The sequence below is a fragment of the Schistocerca nitens genome, chromosome 4 (genome assembly GCF_023898315.1).
Source record: "Schistocerca nitens isolate TAMUIC-IGC-003100 chromosome 4, iqSchNite1.1, whole genome shotgun sequence".
NCBI classification, from domain to species: Eukaryota; Metazoa; Arthropoda; class Insecta; order Orthoptera; family Acrididae; genus Schistocerca; species Schistocerca nitens.
The window spans coordinates 803082231-803105259 of record NC_064617.1 but is presented as its reverse complement, the minus strand read 5'-3'; the positions used below and the strand labels follow the sequence as shown (position 1 = coordinate 803105259).

General features: G+C 37.7%; 1 long non-coding RNA gene across 2 annotated transcripts; it reads right to left on the bottom strand.

Annotated features, from left to right (window-relative positions):
• On the bottom strand, window positions 1-22909 carry LOC126253209 (uncharacterized). Of its 2 annotated transcripts, XR_007545920.1 has the most exons (4): window positions 22711-22909; window positions 22031-22066; window positions 2278-2406; window positions 1-2185 (listed from the first exon to the last, which is right to left on the bottom strand). It is a non-coding gene; the product is annotated as an uncharacterized LOC126253209 (long non-coding RNA). The 2 variants fall into 2 exon arrangements; XR_007545921.1 differs by lacking the exon at window positions 22031-22066 and having other exon boundaries at window positions 22765-22909.
• Between the last annotated feature and the right edge of the window lie 120 nt (window positions 22910-23029).

Below are 23029 nucleotides of genomic sequence, written 5' to 3'. Positions count from 1 at the left end.
TGTTGCTGTATGACAATGTTAGATGCATTCCCTAGGTAAATTTATGTGGATTACTTCTGCAACAAAATATTCAGTAATTGAAAGTTCTTATTAGATTTAAGTTTTTTGTGTAAATTTATTATAAATTCTTTGTCATAGAATTGTGTAAGGGTCTACGGGTTGCACACAGCCGTACGGTACATAACACGCGCTCGACAGCCAGACACAGAGATGATAGGTGCGTGCGCGTAACATACGTGTTTTATGATCCACCTTTGTTAATGACACTGTTTAACCTTACTTCTCGTGTTCGTATATTGCCCTACATCAAGGACCTACTGCTTACAAATCCTGACAAATATTTCGCCTAATTATCATCCAGGGTACAATTCAAACTACCCCCTTATAATTGATATTTTATAACAGAATACAATTGACCAAGATAAATGGATAAAGGAATCAAATACTTCCACTCATCATTACAGTACATAAAATGGAATGAAACAATCTATACACAGCCCCACATTACGCTCGGAACACAATGTTCTCAAAATAGATTTACAGTCCTTGTGAGTACACCACTTCTTCTTCTTTTCTTCCGTATGTTGGACGAGGTGGCCAGTTTTATAAAATCTAATTGAATCTGATATGCGACTATCAGAAGATGCCCTTGATGCAGATCTTCCAGCTCCTTTCGTTAAAGCATGGTATCTCCGCAAGTACCAAGCTGTTACTTCCGTCTTGAATGCCAGCTGAGATACATTTTGCTTTCTTCCTTTACTATGCAAAATCCAATTGTTTTGTATGGTGACATCTAACATCAATGTACAGATAGACCAATACCACTTTTCGCTCTTCATTCCTGTATGTTAGCACGCTAGATTCTGATTCATCTTGTCAGTACATCCCATATATGCATTATATTTGGCTACCAGTTTTGGCCTAGGAATCATTAATTGTCGCTTTTTTAATTGTGAAAATCTCTTAACTTGTTCAACTTCTCAAGCACCACATGGAGTAAACCTCACTGTGACAGCTGAGTTGTCCACCCATCACACATACAATAATCCACCATTCTTCGCTATTGCTGCCTCAGGATGTCTACGATCTTTCTTGGAAAATCATTTTTTGTTTTCCAATGGACGTTCTTTTGAGTTATGTTTTCTCTGATTTTATCGATTGCAGAGTATCCACAGTGCTTGAGAAATGAAAAAAAGATGGGCCTGAAAAGAGATTGTCCATGTAGAATCTGTAGCAAAGGTCTCTCTACACTTCAGGAATTTCATCTAACAAAACAAGTGAGAGACATGCCACCTTGCCAAAAAAACTTATAAACTGCATTTGCTTTATGACCTTTCCGCTCATACAGTTCAAAATTGATCAAATATCCATCTTTGGTGTTGAGGCTCCAAATTTTATAGCTGAACCTAATAGGATTACCATGGATTAATTATTTGCATATGTGGCAGCTTCAACATAGTACTTCACCATATATCCATCATATGAAAGGTATTCTTAGGTATGAAATTCTCAATGCAATGCTTCTTCAACATCTCCATAACTGGATGAATTATCCATGTGTTCTCATTTTGATCGATCTTAATATTATGTGCACAGTGTAGAAACCTACATATTTGTAGAAATCTGTCTCTTCTCATAGATTGAGACACAGACAAGTTTTTAATGTTATCTTCTGAGTCCTAACAGTTCCTTTTAGCCACTAACACACAAAATAGAGATAAACACTGCATATCGTCTGCTGCAATTTTTGGTTCTTGACAACTGAGACATAATGCATTATGCTTTGTTTGTTTCACCAAATGTTCAATAACTGCCTGCTCAATAAAAAGTTCAAATGTATCAATGATCGACATGCTTTCGTGACTCGAGTACCAGGCCTTGGAAATGTAGAGAGATTTTGAATCTCAAAGTCAGCTCCCTTCTCGCACTACCACCCACATGTATCTCTATCAGAAGACCAGTTCACAATATTGTCCAAGAATAAGGTAGTCTTACTTCAGATACACATGGCTATGGTACACTTGGATGTGGTGCAGCTAGTTCAGGTCCAATTGGATCTTGTGCAGCGTTCATTGATTGAGTCAGTGAGTCATGGTCTTCGTGATCAACTCCGATCCTTTCGTTAGTTGACAGCCTTATTTCAGCATTAGCTCGTAACTGTCAAGAGGACAAGTTGTCTACTAATCTGTAACAATACAGAATCGAATAAAAAAATCATAAAGTAGTCAGTAGCAGTAAACAGACAATTCAAAACAAACCAGTGGTAGGCCTACTTACCCACCAATATCTTCATTTCCTGACTATTCATCCATGTCTACTTCTGGATCTGGCAGCTCAACAAACACATCACTTACAATATGATCATTATAAGGAATTTCCAGGGCCTCAGCAAGCTAAAAACCTCTTCTAAAACAAAAAAGCAAAAATTCATCATTTTAGCGAATAAAGGGGCCTGGCGTTGCCATACGGCAACACCAAAGTTCCAACGGCATAACTCAGTGTAACTCGTATCACAACAAGCAATAATTTTCAAAGAATATATAGTTGACTATATAAAGCATAACTATATTAAAAAATCATATTTCATGTATAACTGTGTAGAACATGCTTACTTGAAGTTATACTCAATTTTCCTTCTTCATTCTGCAAATGATGAATTCCAGCACTGCATAGGTCATAAATTTTAATTATATTGTTGAAACTATTGAAATGTAGTGATCTTTACAGTCTTACAAGTAATGCCAACACTCTCGCTTCATTGATATTATGGAAACGGCGATTTTAAAAAAAAGTGTGACAAATGTTGCCATGTGGCAACATATAGTGCTAATGGTTTAAGTAAGCATTTGTGGCAAGCTTATTTATTGTTACATAGCTGTGTGGATTGTGTGTGAAATAGTTTTGCAAATCTCAGTGGTCATATTTACGTAATTTCACTAGGTAGCCCAAGCACAAATAAGGCCCTTGAACTATTAGAAGATGTAAAGAATCCGGTAAACCTTGAAATTTCCCTTCTGTACCATATAATAACATTTTTCGTATCTACACCCTTTTTGTTTTGTTTTCGATTTAGTCCTTCCTTATCTAATGTGCAAGTTATCGCTGCAAGCTGCAAACCATTTCATTTCAATAAATGTCATTTTCGTACATATGTGCACTACAGCATCCACATATGTAATAGTAGTAGTAGTAGTAGCTTTATTCATCCATAGATCTCTTTTTACAAGGGTATAGGACATGTCAAAGTATTTAGAAATTTAGAACAATTTAAAATAAGCTAATTCGTATACACATATATTTACAGACTTCTAGTTGGAGACAACCATTAGATTTACTCTTGATATACAATACTTTTTTACAAATAACTTATTAAATAGTGTAATGCCACATTGTTCACTCATATCTCACTATCAGTCACTGCACACACTATACACACATTGTTTCATAATCCTTCACGCACTACACACACACACACACACACACACACACACACACACACACACACACACACACACCACACACACACACACACACACACACACACACACACACAGGTGATCTCTGGGCCATTTTCTGTACTGTAGCTTCCCATTTGCTATCCTGAAAAACCGAGTCAGCATCCTTCCATAATGAGTGAGATGTTGAGCCTAGAAAGAGGAAGACATGTTAGTATTGTGCTATGCATAGCTTGGGTGTAGGTATTTCTAGAAAGGGAAAAAAAGAAGGACAAAAACATAAAGTGAAGGTGTTTTGTGGAATGTTGGATATTTCATAATATTATTATTTTTTTATTTGTATAACATTGTTTATCAAACCCCTACTCTGTTTTAGCTAATTTATCCTTCATTGTACAGAATATATTGCATAACAGGTACTTTTTACCTGCTTTTTTAAATAAGTGTAATTTGGCAATTTCTTTAATCTCTTTTAGTAATTTATTGTAGAGTTTTATTCCTTGGTAGAAAATGCTGTTTTGAGTTTTGTATTTATTTTTTCTTGGTAAATGTAAATTGAGTCTATCTCTTGTTGCATGACCATGGACAGAGCTGTATGTGCAGTAATTACCAATGTTATTTTTGATATGTACAACTGACTGGTAAATGTATTCACATGGAGCAGTTAAAATCCCCAGTGTTCTGAACAGATCTTTACAATGAGTTCGACTAGTATTTTTGGTTATTATTCTTGTGGCTCTTTTCTGGGGTTTAAAGTTGTGTTCATATTTAGTGCATTTGTTTCCCAAAAAAGAATTCCATAGCTAAGAATTGAGTGTACATATGAATAATATGTAACTAAAAGACGCTGCATATTACTCACTGATGATAGGATTCTAAGGCCATAACATGTTGACGACATTCTGTGTTCACACCACTTTAACTGAGAATGAATATTCATTCCTAGAAATTTTGCATTTGTTACACAGTCTATAGAGGTGCCATCTACATTTAATTTAACATTGTCATTTTTCCTCTTCAAACTGAAATTCATGGCATTATTTATCTATATGTTCACTATCCCTTTATTACTTACTGACCAATCATAAACTTCCTTGAGAGTTTCATTTGCTTTCTCAGCAAGGGGTTCCCTTGTTTTCTCAGTGACTATAATATTGCTGTCATCAGCGAAGATGATTTTTTCACCATGAGTAACACTACTGGGAAAGTCATTTATGTATATCAGGGACAGTATTGGTCCTAATATGCTACCTTGCAGAACCCCTATATTAATGTATTTTGGTTCTGATAAGTGTTTTACTAAATGTTTAGATCTATTTGAAGTATGTGTTATCTCTACTCTTTGTACTTTTAGATTAGATTAGATTAGATTAATACTAGTTCCATGGATCATGAATACGATATTTCGTAATGATGTGGAACGAGTCAAATTTTCCAATATATGACATAATTAAGTTAATTTAACAATATACTTAAGTTAATATAACAACTTTTTTATTTTTTGTGTTTTTTTATTTTTTTATTTTTTACTTTTTATTTTTTATATTTTTTGTTTTTTTTTCTTTTTTTCTTAATTTATATCTAAAAATTCCTCTATGGAGTAGAAGGAGTTGTCATTCAGAAATTCTTTTAATTTCTTCTTAAATACTTGTTGGTTATCTGTCAGACTTTTGATACTATTTGGTAAGTGACCAAAGACTTTAGTGCCAGTATAATTCACCCCTTTCTGTGCCAAAGGTTTCAGCAAAGAAGCAGCAGTTGCTCTCAGAATAAAGAGTCAAGAGCTCATGAACAAGGGCAAGAAATTGCTGTGTGCTATGTCATTTGACGAAATTGCCATAAGGAAACACATTGAATTTTGTCAAAATAAATTTGTTGGATATGTAGATTATGGGGCAGAGCTTGATGATGATAACCTTCCTGTTGCAAATGAGGCACTAACATTTATGGTAACTGCTGTTAACAGTTCTTGAAAACTGCCAATTGGTTACTTTCTAGTCAATGGACTAACTGCACTAGAAAAATCTAACCTATTGAATGAGGCTCGAAAGTTTACTTTTGATGCTGGTGTTGATGTGATATCAGTAACTTTTGATGGAACACATGTAAATACTGCAATGATAGAAAAGCTAGGAGCTTATTTTTCTTTATCTAACATAAAATCTTTCTTTAAGCACCCATTGTGTAATGATGAAATATATGTTTTCCTTGACTCTTGTCACATGCTAATGTTAGTACATAATACCTTAGCTGGTAAGGGCACAATTTTTGATGGCAATAGAAATCCTATTAAATGGGATTATGTACTCAAGTTACATGATTTGCAATGTGGGGAGACACTTCATCTTGCTACAAAAGTAAGAATGAAGCATGTTGAGTGGTATCGCCATAAAATGAATGTCATAATAGCTGCACAGACATTGAGTAATAGTGTAGCTAATGCCTTTGAATTTATTGGCAAAGATTTGCAGCTAGACGATTTTAAAGACTGTGAACCAAGAGTTAGGTTCATAAGGATTATGAACAATTTTTTGATTGCTTCAACAGTAGAAATCTGTTTGCAAAAGGTTATAAAACACCTCTGTCATTGCAGACTGCTAGCCACATTTTGTCTTTACTGGATGAAGCTGAACAATATATAAAGAATTTAAGACTGGATGCAAATTGCCCCTCTGTTTTGTTTACAAACAGAAAGACTGGTTTCCTTGGTTTTATTGTGTCAATTCAAAGTCTCAAAAGGTTATACAATTCTCTAATAAGCAGTCCTAATCCACAACTCAAATTCTTACTGACACACAAGTTGTTACAATATCCCATTGAGACATTTTTTAGTTCAATCAGGAGGTATGGTGGTGATAACAACATCCCTACAGCCACTCAGTTCAAACCTGCTTACAAAAGGTAACTTATACATCAGCAAGTAAGGGGTTTATAGTTTGGAACTCGTTTAGACACTGAAGAGTGTTCTATTCTGAATGTATCTTCAGCACTGGGTAAAGTACAAACAAACCCATTTGTTTCATACACAAATTACCGAGCTGAAATTCCTAATGTTGACAAAGTGTCTCATGATCACTGTTACAGTATCCCTTCTATTTGTTTTAAACAACTGTCAAAGTATGTGACAAATGTTGTTGTGTACATTGCAGGATTTATAGTACGTAAGTTGAAGAAAACCATATATTGTACTGAATGTGCAAATTCTTTATATGGCTTATTAGACAGCGATAATGAACTACTCACGAGAAAGAATATGGGAGGTTTAGTAACAACTTCCAGGGATGTTATTCAAATCTGTAAAGTAGCAGAACAAGCCTATCATTTGCAGCAGGCAAAGGGTATGCTGACAAAAAAAAAATGTAATGCTTGTGCTCTTGTCATCTGCTATGACAGAAATTGACAGCAATGTATTTACATCTATCAATGAACATATAACGAACATTCACCCCACAGAAAACCATCGTTCAACATTTATAAAATCCATTTTATTTGAGTATTTCAAGATCAGAAATCACCATTTGGAGAAGACTGTAACAGAAACCTTTCAGAAAGGATGTGTAAGGAGCTTGCTTACAAAAACAATTTTATTTAAGGAACACTAAATGGTTTGTGCGTAGTGTTGGTCTACTTTTTAAAAAAATAGAAATTTGTTCAGTGCTGAGTTTGTTGTAAATACTGTATTGTGTTGCAAAATAAATGTTTTATGAAAAATTTATGTGAATTATATTATGCTCATGCCTTTGTCATTGAAGATGTGATATTCCTAGTCTAGTAACAGATTGCCATAGACAGTTAAGAATAAAACTCTTAACATGCTTTGCAGGAGAAAGAATAACTTAAATGTTTGCTATTTGGGCTGTGCCAGTTAAATGTTAAGTAACAGATAGTTGGAATTTCATATTAGTGTCTCGAATTGCAAGGAGCTAAGGATATTCACAGTACCACTATATATATATATATATATATATATATATATATATATATATATATATATATATATATATATATATATATATAGAGGGAAACATTCGACGTGGGAAAAATATATCTAAAAACAAAGATGATGTAACTTACCAAACGAAAGTGTTGGTAGAGACACTAACAAACGCAAACACACACACAAAATTCAAGCTTTCACATCCAAAGTTTGCTTCATCAGGAAAGAGGAAAGGAGAGGGAAAGACGAAAGGATGTTGGTTTTAAGGGAGAGGGTAAGGAGTCATTCCAATCCCGGGAGCGGAAAGACTTACCTTAGAGGGAAAAAGGGACAGGTATACACACACATATCCATCCGCACATATACAGACACAAGCAGACATAAGTAAAGGCAAAGAGTTTGGGCAGAGATGTCAGTCGTGGCGGAAGTACAGAGGCAAAGATGCTGTTCAATGACCGGTGAGATATGAGCAAAGGCAGAGCCACGTGTGAAAGCACCCACGTGATTTCCCAACTGATCTGCCTATACTGTGAAGCTTTCTATGTGGGAATGACCAGCAACAAACTGTCCATTCGCATGAACAGACACAGTCAGACAGTGTTTGTTGGTAATGAGGATCACCCTGTGGCTAAACATGCCTTGGTACACGGCCAGCACATCTTGGCACAGTGTTACACTGTCCGGGTTTTCTGGATACTTCCCACTAACACCAACCTATCAGTACTCCGGAGATGGGAACTTGCCCTTCAATATATCCTCTCTTCCCATTACCCACCAGGGCTCAACCTCCGCTAATTTCATTTTGCCGCTGCTCATACCTCACCTGTCATTCACCAACATCTTTGCCTCTGTACTTCCGCCTCAACTGACATCTCTACCCAAACTCTTTGCCTGCTTGTGTCTGTTATGTGCGGATGGATATATGTGTGTGTGTGTGTGTGTGTGCGAGTGTATACCTGTCCCTTTTTCCCTCTAAGGTAAGTCTTTCCGGACCCTGGATTGGAATGACTCCTTACCCTCTCCCTTAAAACACACATTCTTTCGTCTTTCCCTCTCCTTTCTTCTTTCCTGATGAAGCAATCTTTGGTTGCGAAAGCTTGAATTTTGTGTGTGTGTAAGTTATATCATCTTTTTTTACATATATATAGTGTGTGTGTGAGAGAGAGAGAGATTTGTTACCAATAACCCTTCCCACTCCAAAAGCAATGGCAATGTCCATTGCTACTACATAAGAAGAAAGGATTATTTTTACTATCCTGGATTAAACCTGACTTAGGTACAAAAAGGGGTGAATTATGTTGCCATTATTTTAAATAATAAAGAATAATTTGCAAAAACAAGTTAGGGGTTTCCTTTCTCCTCAGGGTTTAGTTTTATTTTGTACTTCCTAGTTACAAAACATATGAAAAAAATGGTTCAAATGGCTCTGAGCACTATGGGACTTAACATCTATGGTCATCAGTCCCCTAGAACTTAGAACTACTTAAACCTAACTAACCTAAGGACATCACACAACACCCAGCCATCACGAGGCAGAGAAAATCCCTGACCCCGCCAGGAATCGAACCCGGGAATCGAACCAAAATATATGAAAAACAAAAACAGTTACTGAATACCATTTGCAAAAAGGTAATTGTATCGCCTATGTTAGTTTCCAGATAATAAGCTGTAATGTATGGGGTTAATAATATGCTGCTACAAAAATCTTTGGTCACTTACCAAAAAGCATTAAAAGCCTGACAGATAGAAAACCAACACTTAAAATCAAACTAAAAGAATCTATGAATGCCAGCTCCTGCTCAGTAGACGATTTTTTCGATATAAATAAGTGATTGAAAGAATTGTCAAGTAATGATAGGTCTACATTTCATTAAACTGACACATCATTGCGAAGTATCGTATTCATGATCTATGGAACAAGTATTTATGTAAGTAGGTACTGATTTTGTAGATATAAATTCTATCTTATTTGATACATCTACGAAACAAACTGTTTAAACCAAAAAGAGCTTTCAAATGAAACTCCTTTACGTTTTGTGGGTGAACGACACAATGGAGTTCGTTACATTCGATGTGAACACGTGTGTTTACGTTACAGGTTTCATTGTTTATGCCGATTTATGAAGTCTATAACACTTTCTCCAACCAAGGCACTAAAACACACGCATGCAATATTTACATTTTATGCAGTGCATAAAGCGTATTGTTAGTAGAGAATGCATCTCATAATTGATAACACTGAAATATTCACGGCGAATATATTGCCGAACATCGAAAGTCTTTCAGCAGTTCACAAAGTTCATTGTGAAGTAATGGCTGTAAAACTAAATTTGTACTGTGGTTACCGCAATAATTTATCACTTCTAGCTGTGTTTACATAAGCTACATTTAATGTGGTGAGGTTAGCAGGAAATCCACTGAGAAATACTGGAAGTGAAATCAGAATGCTGCCTTGACCCGCCGACGTTCTGCCAACAGTCACGTGATTCTATGTTGCAGCCACGCCAGATGTATAGCCGCTTCACTGCTTGCCATGGAGATAGAATAAGGGGAGATGGCGCTACAGACTTACGCTGTAAGTTGTTTTGAAGGAGGATGCTAAGTTCACCGGACTTGGATACGATGTGACGTCGTTATGACGTATACACGCTACATCGAAAACGATAGAAACCGTATATCGACTATTCGACTTTTGTGAACTTTCGAGAGGTTGTGACAGGGTAGCGCTGTGCTCTGCACCATTCGTTTAAATGTGTTTTGCGCTCCTTGCGTTTAAATCGTGTATTGTCCTGTGTTTGCGTCCTGTGCGTTGCTTTTCGTTTGCTCGTCTCTAATTATGTGTTCAGTATTCGAGAGACTAATGAGAGAAAAGCTGAAAGAGTTCAGCATCGATGACGACGGGCAATTGCGTGGTTATTGTGAATCTCAAGCAGAAATTGATGTACTTCTGACCCAGCTGAAGTGCGTCGGTTATTCCTACTCGGTGAGAAGAAGCACTCAGCAGCCAAAATCTTCAGATGCGTCAAGACACTAACCTTTGGTTAAGATTACATTGAAAAATCCATTGCCCCTCGTATTTCATCTCCGGTCGACGATTTTTTTTCGACAATGACTCATATTTTTCTTTTTAAGTTCGAAAGTCAATCATTCTACACACCAGTCATTATTGGACACTAAGGTAGCTGTCTCTGCGGTCCGAGTGTAAAATTACTTGGAATTATGGTTGATAAAAGACTGTAGAATGAAGGCTTTCACGACCGGGTGACATGGCTGTTGATATACTTTCCGGGATGTGAGGTCGTGGTCCAAGAACTTTTCTGCTCCTTACGTTTCGTCCAGGACTGCGCTGGACTTCCTCAGAGGCGCTGCTCCGCTGAGTCTTGCCGACCTCACATCCCGGAAAGTATATCAACAGCCATGATAAAAGACTATCTTGGGATGGACATATAAATTACTTAGCTAACAAACTTGCACAAGTTCTCTTTCAGCTATATAAATTAAGAAAAAAAAGTCAGCAAGAGTATGCTGGTACAATCTAATATGTACTGACAAGACCAATTGTATGAAACCATACTAAAATATTGATAATAAATAAATATTATTTTCGGCGTAAGCATTCAATACAACAATCACACACTCTAATCTGGTCGGGACATAAGAAGACTTCACTTTTTAACGAAACGTGTTGTCCGTGGTGTTTTCAAGTCCACGGTCAGGAATATTTCTATTAATATCCAGCTCTTTTACTTTTATTTTGGCGAAATACATATACGCTGCCACACTGAGCTGTTATCAGAATCGCACGTGTCAAAACAAACCACTAGCTGACGACAGTTTAGAATCCCGAACGTTCGTAAAAGTCGATAGGTGTGTTAATCGACTAAAGCGTATATACGTCATAATAACGTCACATTATATCCAGGTTGGGTGAACTTAGCAGAAGCGTCTCGCGGGCCCCGAGGAATCATGACGTCACATCATGACATGACGTCGTATCTCACGCTAGCCAATATCGCTGGTAGTTTTCGAAACGCGGATATTCTTTGAACATGACATGCTAATGCATTGTGTGTGTGTGGTGTGTGTGTGTGTGTGTGTGTGTAATGGCGGGTTTTGTGATTTGTGTGCGTTAAAGCTTTTCAATCACGGAAAAAAAATTGATAATACTTGCTGCAAAAGCAGATGTTTGCAGAGGAGAAAGGATAGTTTATATTCCAGATAATGGACGGTCAGTAACTTCCGTTAGTAATCTTATAATGCTCAAGAAAAGTAAAGTGTATGGTAAATCTACAGAAATTTCATTCTTTGTGCCTATAGTATTCTGATGCATTATGTTACCCAGTAAAGTTTCTTTCAATGCATCTATGTGGATTATTTGTGGTAATGGCGTATTCTCATAACAAATGGCTTCGGTATTTAAGTTGCAATCATCGTAACTTTTTCCTGATCAAAAAGTGTGTAGTAACTGTATTCTAACGTCAGTAACCTGCACATTTGAAAACTTTTGAATGTTCAAAATTACATCATTCATCATAGTCAGTATTTTTTTTACAATAAAATAGGTATGAATTGCAATGACTGAATCCAGATTTGTGAGTGATGTAATCTGTTTTTGTAATGGATGTTTCAGTTTCTGAAGTGAAAATCCAAAGAAGAGAAGACAGCGAGAGAAGTAGCTTTTTGTCTGTTTCATGGTTTATAGGCCTACTGGGGAAACTCGCCATGTAAAAAAACGAGTAACGCATCAAGCTTGGTACCTCTATGGTGATGTGGAAATCCGAGCGTTGTTAATAAAGAAATTAATTCAGTGTGTGTGTGTGTGTGTGTTTCTTTTGATTCCTTTATCATGTTGCTTATAGTAGACCAAATTTAATTAAAATACCCAGGTGATAATTTCAACATAAATTGGACTATGTGCATAGCTGTTTCTAATGGCTTTGCTGCTTGTCAGAGGCAAAGTACGAATATTTACCATCCTCTGGCATGTGTGTTCGCTAGTCATTTATGGCAAAAGAAATTTGCTTGGTAGACATAATTGGAAATGACCATTTTAGTTATAATTTTACGTTTTTAGATTATAGTACTCCCTGAGAGATTATCTTCTGCATGACATGACATGACATTACATGACTAGTAATGGATGTTTCACCACCATGTTAGGCATACAGCATTAAGTGTCCTGCTCTGCTGTGAGCAGCATGGTAGTCAATGTGTTAAGCAGGCATTTAGGAACTTTGAATGTGAAGTATATGCATCTGTACAGTTGTGGATAAAAGAACAGCTAGAATGGTAATTACTGTTTCAGGAATTATCCTTTAGACAGTTAAATATGTATCTAAAAATGAATTCATGAATAACTTTGTAGTCATTTAATCGTTTGGTTTTGTAAGACATTTAAATAAAAATACTGCACACCCAAAAATAGTCTGGAAATGGCAAGGAATATCAAATATAAGTAAATATTTTTCCTCATTAAGATAAAAGTGTAAAATTGCTGATACCTGGTTGTTACCATATCACTGCTGGCCCCAGCAGAGCAGTCTGCTGTGACCACCCCCACATTCATGCCAGCCAACGGGTTAATACACAAAACAGGGCAGTGCAAGACTTGGTCCGTAATTCTCATTGGTTGAAGCAACTAAAATCAAATTTCTGAGGTGTGCTGGAACTGTGTTATTGGTATATTCCCCAGCATGATTTAAAATTTTTGCATTGAAATGGCACTGACAGTGCGTAATATATTTTGCAACTGAGAATGGATACTAAAAAATTTATTTGGGAATATATTTCAAGAAACCCTTTCATACCAAACCTGACAATTATATTGACACACAAGTAAACCACCTGAATGGCACACTGGGTTATACAAGCATTAGCTGTAGGTGTAGAATAGGTAATTTACACAGAAAACTTTTCATACAAATTTTATTGTTAAGCACACTAAAGTTAAGGGAAAGGTGCAATGCCTAGATGAATAAACTTGGACACGCAAGAACTGGGTTTGCTCAGATATATGGAAAATTAACTGTAGTATTATATGACATACAACACATCTGAGGCGCAAATTTGTGGAGAGGAGAGATTGCATTTAACCTGTTGGATATGGTGCACATTTTGTTACAGTGCTGGGATGATGTCATCCAGATTTCAAAATTAGTGGTCTAGTAATGAAACTCTCATCAGTTTTAATATTTAAAAATAAACATGCCTGAAAAAGGAAGCTGAATTAGGACTTTCAATTAAATTGCAAAAATGTTCTTGTTTTGCACTTTCACTGTGGATGACACTTAAAAACATGGTGTTAGTAGCTCTTATTGACCTTTGTGTCAGCCACAGTGAACATGTTGAAGGTTTTAAAGTAACAAAGTAGTTGTTGACATTGAGACATTAATGGATGACAGCAGGAAACAGCAATGAAATAATGTGAATTACTTAAACCAGGAATTAAACAAGTCTACATAGCTTTCAACACAGCCAAAAAATGGTTGGTTCAAATGGCTCTGAGCACTATGGGATTTAACTTCTGAGGTCATCAGTCCCCTAGAACTTAGAACTACGTAAACCTAACTAACCTAAGGACATCACACACATCCATGCCCAAGGCGGGATTAGAACCTGCAACCGTAGTGGTTGCGCGGTTCCAGACTGTAGCGCCTAGAACCTCTCGGCCACCACGGCCGGCGAACACAGTCATTTCACACTTCTTATTCATTGCATATTTGTATGCTATAACTAATACAGCAACCTTTTATTTTCTCATCTTTGATCTGGAACACGTGTCACATCTTACTTGTTTTCCTAGAGCAACTCTAGGTTTACAAGATCCACATTTCAGAATTCTGGTAATTGCTAGTCCTACCTCATGCTGAAAGTGTGGGTTGATAGCTGTCTCTTCAGATATGATCTCATCAACTGCCATTTCAGAAACTTGAAGCAAAAATGTGATTATTCAATTTTCTGTCAGTGATGAATATATCACTAATGTATAGGTATATTCATGATGGTATAGAACAGTGCAGGGCCATCTTCTGCTGGGTAGACTAAACTGTGCACTTCACATCCAGTGCATCAATTTCTTCATAGGTAGTATCATAGTACACTACTATCTCAGACTTGATTGTTGCGATGCTCAATGAAACAGCATTATGCCTTGAAGACACTAAACTAACAGCCTTCTTAAGTTTCTGAATGAAGGATATAAGAAGTAATATATCCAAAAACAATTAAGTTTTACATTTTGCTGTCAGGAACTCTTTTGGAATTTTTCCTTTTATTATTATTTTGTACATGTGTGGCCTTTTTGTTTCCTCTTACCAGTTTGACAAGCACATCTGATTTGCTTAATGGGGATATTTATGGTTACAAAAAATAAATAAATAAATATTTGGATACAATGCAACCTGCAAACCAAGATCATCCTCCAAAACTTTACGAGCCTAGGAAATAAGCACAATGATTTGGACATAGTAGCATGTTTTAATAAACCAGATGTTTCAGTTATTACTGAGCATTGGTATACCAAAAAAGAATCTTATTATGCACCCATTAACAAAGAATTTCTGCTCATCTTTCAGTAGGGATATCAAACCTTATGGTGATGTTGCAAAAAGTGGCAATAATTGGTGCTCAAAGATGTAATTCCTACGTGTTGAAGGTGTTACTCAACTTTCTGTGATAAGCTATAGATGGGAAAGGAAACATCATTTTAGATATAGACAGACCTCCATCTGAAATTACAGATTTGTTTTAGCTAATCTCTATCAGTTGCTTGTAGAGAGAGATAGTAAATACTAAGGGAAAACGGCTGGTAATTATGCTGATAATTGTTCACAGTTTAATAAAACTTTATCTAACACAAATCAGTTTTCACTCATAAGGATGGCGAGTGGCACACACAGATCTAACATTACTGATAGGTAATACAGGGTACCCAGGACTTTGTACTGGGATACTTTCTTTTGTTGATTTGTGTAAATGACAAAATACTGCTCCTCAAATTCAAGGATAGTTCTGTATGCTGATGCTACACCCATTGCATGCAAGTGTAAAGATCGTGGGCAACTAAACTATGAAACTGTATTACAAATGAAATAACTCAGTATTTCTATGAAAGTCATCTCATTGTCAGCACAAGATAGCAGCAGTAACGGATTTTCACCCCACAAGACAGATTTTTAAATTCAGTTGTGCACTGGAACTGATATTGTCACCAAAGAAAACTACTGCTTGGTTACAGTTAAACTTTCTATATTTAACATGTTATAACATGGAAATAAACGGTCCTTATCCGAGCCAACTTTAACTATCATATCTATAAATATTGAAGGCATATCATCAGCCAAAGAACATCTGTTATCCAACCTATGCCGTGACAAAAAATGCAACGTCCTGTGTATACAAGAGACGCATAGAGATGAGCGACAGAGACGACCAAAAATACCGGGCATGAAACTAGCTGCAGAAACACCGCACTCTCAGTATGGAAGTGCTATATTTGTAAGACCAGGGCTTCAGATAATCAGTGCTCACTGCACCGTAGAAAATAACATCCAAGTCATTTCAGTGGAGCTGAGTAACTGCGTGGCTACCTCTGTGTATAAGCCCCCTTCGGCTGCATTTTCCTTCACACCACCCAGGAACTTCCATAACAGCAAGACGTCTGTAGTAATCGGTGACTTTAACAGCCATAGTCATTTGTGGGGATACTCTGAAGATGACGAAAATGGGGAGGCAGTCCTCTCCTGGGCTGAATCCTGCCAGTTGTCTCTTATACATGACAGCAAGCTACCCCCCTTCCTTCAACAGTGGCAGGTGGCAACGTGGATTTAACCCTGACCTCCTCTTTGTGAGTGAAGACATCACACAGCTTTGCTCCAAATCAGTGTGCTCGCCCATACCAAAGACGCAACACAGGCCACTACTGTGTCAAGTTCTTCCAGCAATAAGGCCACAGGAGGTGAATTTCAAACGGAGATACAAGTTCAAGAAAGCTGATTGGAAAAAATTTGCTAAGATTCTGGACAAGGAGATTAAGTCTGTGCGACCTATTCCTGAAGGGTACGACAGCTTTGTTCAAACTGTCAAACATTGCTCCCGGGCATCAATTCAAAGAGGGTGCAGGACAATGTATCTGCAGGGTATGACACCTGAAACAGCTGCTCTGCTGCACGGATACTATCGACTATATGAAGAAAACCCTTATAGCGAGGAGACTTATCTGGCTACACAAAATACTCTCTCCTCAATCTCTGAGGCGAAGAGAGACCAGTGGATTAAACTGATGACAGAATGTGAGATGAGTAGAAGAAGTCAAAAGGCCTGGAGATTGTTACGACACCTTAACAATGATCCCTCCCAACCCAATACACATACAAATGTGAAGGCAGACCAGATCGCATACCAGCTTTTGAAAAATGGTAAACCTGATCATACCAGTAAAATCGGGAGACGAACCCTGGAAAGGGAGCCCGAACAAGAGGGAAACACTCTGTCTCGACCATTCAGTTTGAATGAGCTCGACTCAGCTCTAAATAAGTGCAAAGTCGGAAAAGCAGCAGGGGTAGATGACATAAGAAGTGAACAGATCAAGAACTTTGGTCCAGGCGCAAAGTGCTGGCTACTCGAGCTAATGAATAATTGTGTCAAGAGCGGCAAGATACCAAAATCTTGGCGGAAAGCAAAAATTATAGCTATACATAAACCAGGGAAAGACCGGGATGACCCCAAAAGCTATAAGCCAATCTCCCTCCTATGCCACCTGTATAAGGTATTGGAAAGGTTGATCCTCCAAAGAATTACAGATATGATAGAACAGGCAGGATTCAGACAAGGGAAGAGCTGTACAGCACAGGTGTTGAATTTGACACAGCATATAGAGGACGGCTTCCAAAGGTGGCAGATAACAGGAGCAGTGTTTATAGATCTTTCAGCCGCCTACGACACTGTCAACCACAGACTCTTGTTGTTGAAGCTATACAACCTCACCAAGGACTATAAACTAACCTGTCTAATTAGAAATCTTCTGCAGAACCGAAGATATTTTGTGGAATATCAAGGACAAAGAAGCAGATGGAGGCAGCAGAAAAATGGGTTGCCACAGGGCAGTGTACTGGCACCCACCCTCTTCAATATATACACTAATGATCAGCCGTTACCAGAAGGAACACAAAGCTTCATATATGCAGATGACCGAGCAATCTCAGCACAAGATCACAGCTTTGAGAGGGTGGAGCGGAAGCTAACTGATGCTCTGAAAGTATTAACTGCCTATTACAGGGACAATCAATTGAAACCAAATCCTTGTAAGACCCAGACCTGTGCTTTCCACCTCCGAAACAGACAGGCTAGTAGAACCTTGCAGATAGATTGGGAAGGAACCTCTTTAGAACACTGCAAGACTCCAAAATATCTCGGAGTCACTCTGGACCATGCTCTTACATATAAGGAACACTGCTTAAAAACAAAGCAAAAAGTGGCTGCCAGGAACAATGTGGTTAGGAAGCTGACTGGAACAACATAGGGAGCACAGCCAGACACAGTGCGCACATCTGCATTAGCCCTCTGCAGCTGAGTACGCTTGCCCAGTATGGTGCAGATCTACACATACAAAGAAAGTTGATTTTGCTCTGAATGAGACATGTCGTATCACTGCGGGTTGTCTAAGAGCCACACCTGTGGAAAAACTGTAGTGCTTATCCGGCATAGCCCCCCCGGACATCCGAAGAGATACAGCAGCACGGAGTGAAATGAAGAAGGCATTAACATCCGAAGCCCACCCACTACATGGCCACCAACTGGCACAGCAAAGACTTGTGTCTACAAAGAGCTTCCTTCACAGTACAGAACTACTCACTGAAACTCCACATCAACACCGGGAGAAGAGATGGCAGGTCAGATGCCAGCATCTGCAGGAGTGGCTGATCCCGCAAGAAGTGGTTCCCCCACGCCACACAGAGAAATGGTCCACTTGGAAATCACTCAACCACCTGCGTTCTTCTGTCACAAGATCCAAGAGTAATCTGGAGGGGTGGGGCTTCCAGGTGGACTCTCTCCAGTGTGACTGCAGAGCTGCCATGCAGACATCAACACATCTACTACAATGCACATTACCTCCAACTGTGTGCACCATGGAGGACCTCGTAAATGCTACACAAAGTGCACTGGACGTTGCAAATTTTTGGGCATCCACTGTATAGATTAAAATTACCTTATGTTTGACAACACAATCTGTGTCTAATCATTTATTTCATTCTTGACTAGTTTAATTTATAAACCATAATGTATGTATGTATGTAGTAATGTATCTAATATTGTTTTTTTTAGTTTGCTTCTGACACGATAAATAAATAAAATAACATGGAAACTAATTACCGTACAAGAACATAACTTGGTAGCATTAATGTCAAGGACATGGGGAAGAGAGATAATGCAGAATCAGTTCAATTGAAACACTTTTAATGTGCTGCTACAGTACACCATACCATTACATACCAGTACCATTACTGGTGACGGTGATGGAGGCTGTTATGAAAAGCTTGCGATATTATTCAAATCTGATATGGCAAGTTAACAGAACTTTTGATCCATGTGAGTAAAATTATTGTGTAAAATCGATAGTGCAGCTTCTTACAGAAGTCTCTTCAGGGCCTTCGGAGTCTTTCACTTACATGTCAACATATTTACTCCCTAATAGTATTTGTTGTCCATAATAGTGGTAATTTTACTCTGTTCAGTGAAATGAACTTGCAAAATACTGGAAGGAAATGGAATTTCACATTCTGATTGAAAGTCTTTAAGAGGTTGCTGCAACACATCAGGCAGCAAACTGAAAATCTTAAGATATTAATAAAATACAAAGTAAAAAAATTAATTTACTAGCCTCTCCTTCTATAATTATAATTAAACGTAATGTTCTTACTCAAGGATGCATATGATAGTTAACACTAAGGTTCAAATTAACAGGGTTTTAATGTTACCATTATATGTAGGGCTGCCAGTACTCATTGTAAAATTCTGAAATGCTTTGTACAAAGTATGAGAGAAACAGCACCGAATAAAAAAAAACCATTTCTAGCTTTCAGGGTCCTTACTTCCTTCCTCTGGGAAGATGAATATGTTTTGTGACTGGAAATGAGGGGAAGATCACTTAGACCACCCGTATCGAACACTTATGTGACACATTCATGAGTACTGCTCCAAAGTTTGAGATCCATGTCAGATTTAAGCAACACATTGAAGCAACTCAGAGGCTTGATGCTAGATAGGTTACCAGTAGTTTCAAACTATGTGCGAGTATTATTTTGTATAACACTATTGAGAAAATTTAGAAGGCATGAGAAATCAGGGCTCGGATGATAGACAGCCTTTCTTCCCTCTCTCTATTTGCGAGTGGAACGGTACCATTTGGTTGCTTGTGTAGTATGTATAGACATAAAAATACGGAAGAAAATTGTGACTGCCTACTACATTAAGAAGTAATAGTTGAACTAACCTAAAGCTTCGTGATTTACTTCAAATGTTTTGTCCCACTGACACACTCTGACAATCAGTGACTTCCATTTATAGCAGTCTTACAATTTGGAGATGTCAGTATTGCTTCGATCTATTAATATTCCCTCATTGAGCTCTTTTTATTTTAAGATCACATAAACTGGATTTTTGAGAAACTACGTACAGGAAGATGTGATTGGCATATAGCTGTTTGTTTACAGAAAAACAACGATCAAAATGTAAGCATATCGGTAACGCACACAGGGGAAGAGCACATATCTGGACAAAAGCACTATACTGGATTTCGCCCCCTTTTCCCTAGAAACCTTGACTGGAGTAATAATTTGTAGCATAGTCTGAGGTCTACATTAGGTTGAAAAGCGATAATTTCGTTGACAGTTGTGGAACTCAGCGAATGAGAAATAAAGGTTGTGGTAACAGACAGACGTGTCTCTTTGCCTAATATTTGTTTGTGGCATATTTAAATGCACTTTCCCACATTTAACGCATTTCTCATAATAAAAAAAAAATAAAACTACTTGGTCATCCCCTAAAAACATATATTAGAAAATGAACAAGCATCCGATGTGTTTTGATACAGATATCGTACACAAACTGGAAAAATGCAATGGGCGTTCCACTACGCATCCTTTACCATATTTGATTCGTTTTTCCGCTGGTATGGGTTCAAAGACAAATTCGTGCTGCAAATGTCTCAGTGGTAGTTAGCCTACATTAGTAAGCAGCAGTTAATGCGTTAAAAACATTTAGACTCATTGTCCGTAATGCGTAATATGTGTTATGCTATAAATCACTCTGCCTTTTGACCAATAATTTGTAATGAGTTGGTTTCAATAAATCACGTACGGCTCTAATATGTAACCTTGACTACGCTGCGGATTTATCATGTCACCATAATACAGATTATTCGCATTTAAACCTTCTTTCTATATTTTATTCTGTTAACGGAAGCTTCATTCAAACAATCTGGATTAATTTGACATTCCAAAACAACAGCTGAAGGCAAGTCTGTATAAACACTGTAGCTAACGTGTGACGTCACTTACGTCAACAGAGTTGTTTACAGGTCTAGTCACCAGGCAGCGCTGTCACGCTTTCAGCCTTGTTGATGACGTCATGAAGCGATTCCTCGGGGCCCGCGAGACGCACCTGAACTTGGCATCCTCCTGTTTTGAAGCCAGTGGGCGGGGCCTGCCGCCATCTTGGATCCCCCAAAACATTAGCGAACGAGTGTTTATAATTGCTTCTTGTTCGTTATTTCTGTCTTGTGCACGCGATATTTATTTTATATAGTAAATGTTACACTGTTTTGGTGAACAACAAAGCATAAGGAACGCAACTTCAAACATTTTTCTGGTCTTAAATGCGTACGACACGAAAATATGACGCTTCTGGCCTTAGTGCTGTAATTCCTTTTTGTTTATACACTTCGAAGAACCGAGATAATAAAAATGTGCTATGAAAAGCGTGCTTTCTTAATCCATTTCTATTCACTTTCATTGTGTTTGTGTCGGTAATTGATAAAGCAGAACTCCAAAAGCAATGATTGATAGTTTAGAGGCACCGATTTGTATTCGTTGCATTTTCAAGTAAAATGCAAATTTTAAATGTTGAAATTTGCAAGAAACTTACCATATTTCCTTTGGAGTCTCATAGATGTATGGAGGGATGATATAAACAAGCCAGCTGTCATGGCAACAAAGTGAAAGATTCGTTAAATTACGAAGGAAAAGAACGTTATTTAAGATTGTCTCCCATTGTAGTTTACACATCTGCTTTGTTCATAAATTGTACCTACCAAGTGACATTCAGTGTGGCAAATAACAGCAACTTACAGAGTAACAGGACAACACAGTTATTAATGTAATGATCCAAATATCCTGGACTTATCCCAGATAGGGAACTTTGCTTTAACAAATATGTAACCCTTTAAGTACTTATAATTTATCGACTGTAACAGGTGTTCCACACATTTTACTGAATATTTAACTAACTACATGTAATTACATTACTTTTATATAAAATTACGCATTTTAAAACATTAGTCCCCATTTCCAGGATATTCCTTGCCAGAACTTTTCAGTTACTTGGGAATAACCAAACACTGAAAATCAAGTGTACTGCTCACCTCCAGATAGCTCTTCGTGTTAGATTGATAGGCAATCTGGGGTCAACAGAAAGGTCCGATCTTACTCGTCGGCTTTGACCCGTGACGTAAGCGTGTGTCGTGTGTGACGTCATTACGGCGGGGAAAACCTAATACATGGTTTGATGTACTCTTGTTTAAAGAACATGTATACGTAATATGAAGCAATTTGATGAACATATTGATCTGTAGCGTAGCCCACTTGAGGTTAGGTTGGGAGTTTTTTTTTTGGAATGCGGCCGCGGCAGCGGCCGCCTATGATTCGAAAATATTGATTTGACACTAATGAAGCCTGTGGGGGGATGGGGGGGCACTGCAGACTCCCCCCAGCGCATAACGACATATTTAGTTTCTCCCCACCCAAAAACCCCCAATTTCCCACGCTTGTCCCGTTACAGTCATTAGGCTTTTTGTGAAACTTGTGTATTTCAGTGTTTACAATACGTATTCGATGTTTTTATATCCGCCATATTGGAATTGTTTATCGTCGTTTCCGCGGTATTTGTGACGTCATGGGTCAAAGCCGACGGGTAAGATCGGACGCTTCTGTATTTCCGCAATCTGAAGTCAAATCACATAAATAAAACCAAACTGTAAAACTTTACAGTGCATCAGAATTTCAAGTGTATAAAAGGAAATAGCGCTTAAGTAAGTCCACTTACGAATGAAATGTGATTTGTTTAAACTTTAGACTACAATCAGAACGATTAGTATACCCGTAAGCGACGCAAGCCGGCATTTTTTATCAAAACACTTCACAACTACACAAAATCAAACCACCAGAAGCGAATGTTTTGGGGTAGCTAACATGGCGGATCTTCACTTGGGTTGGCTTCAAGTTTGTGACGTCATGACAACTCCTCTTATTTTTACCTCCATGCTGCTTGCCCAGTCTATTAGTATCTATGGTCAAAGGTCTGTGCACTTCACGGCTCACGTTTAAAAACAGTTGAAAATCATGTAAACAAAGGTTGTAATTCC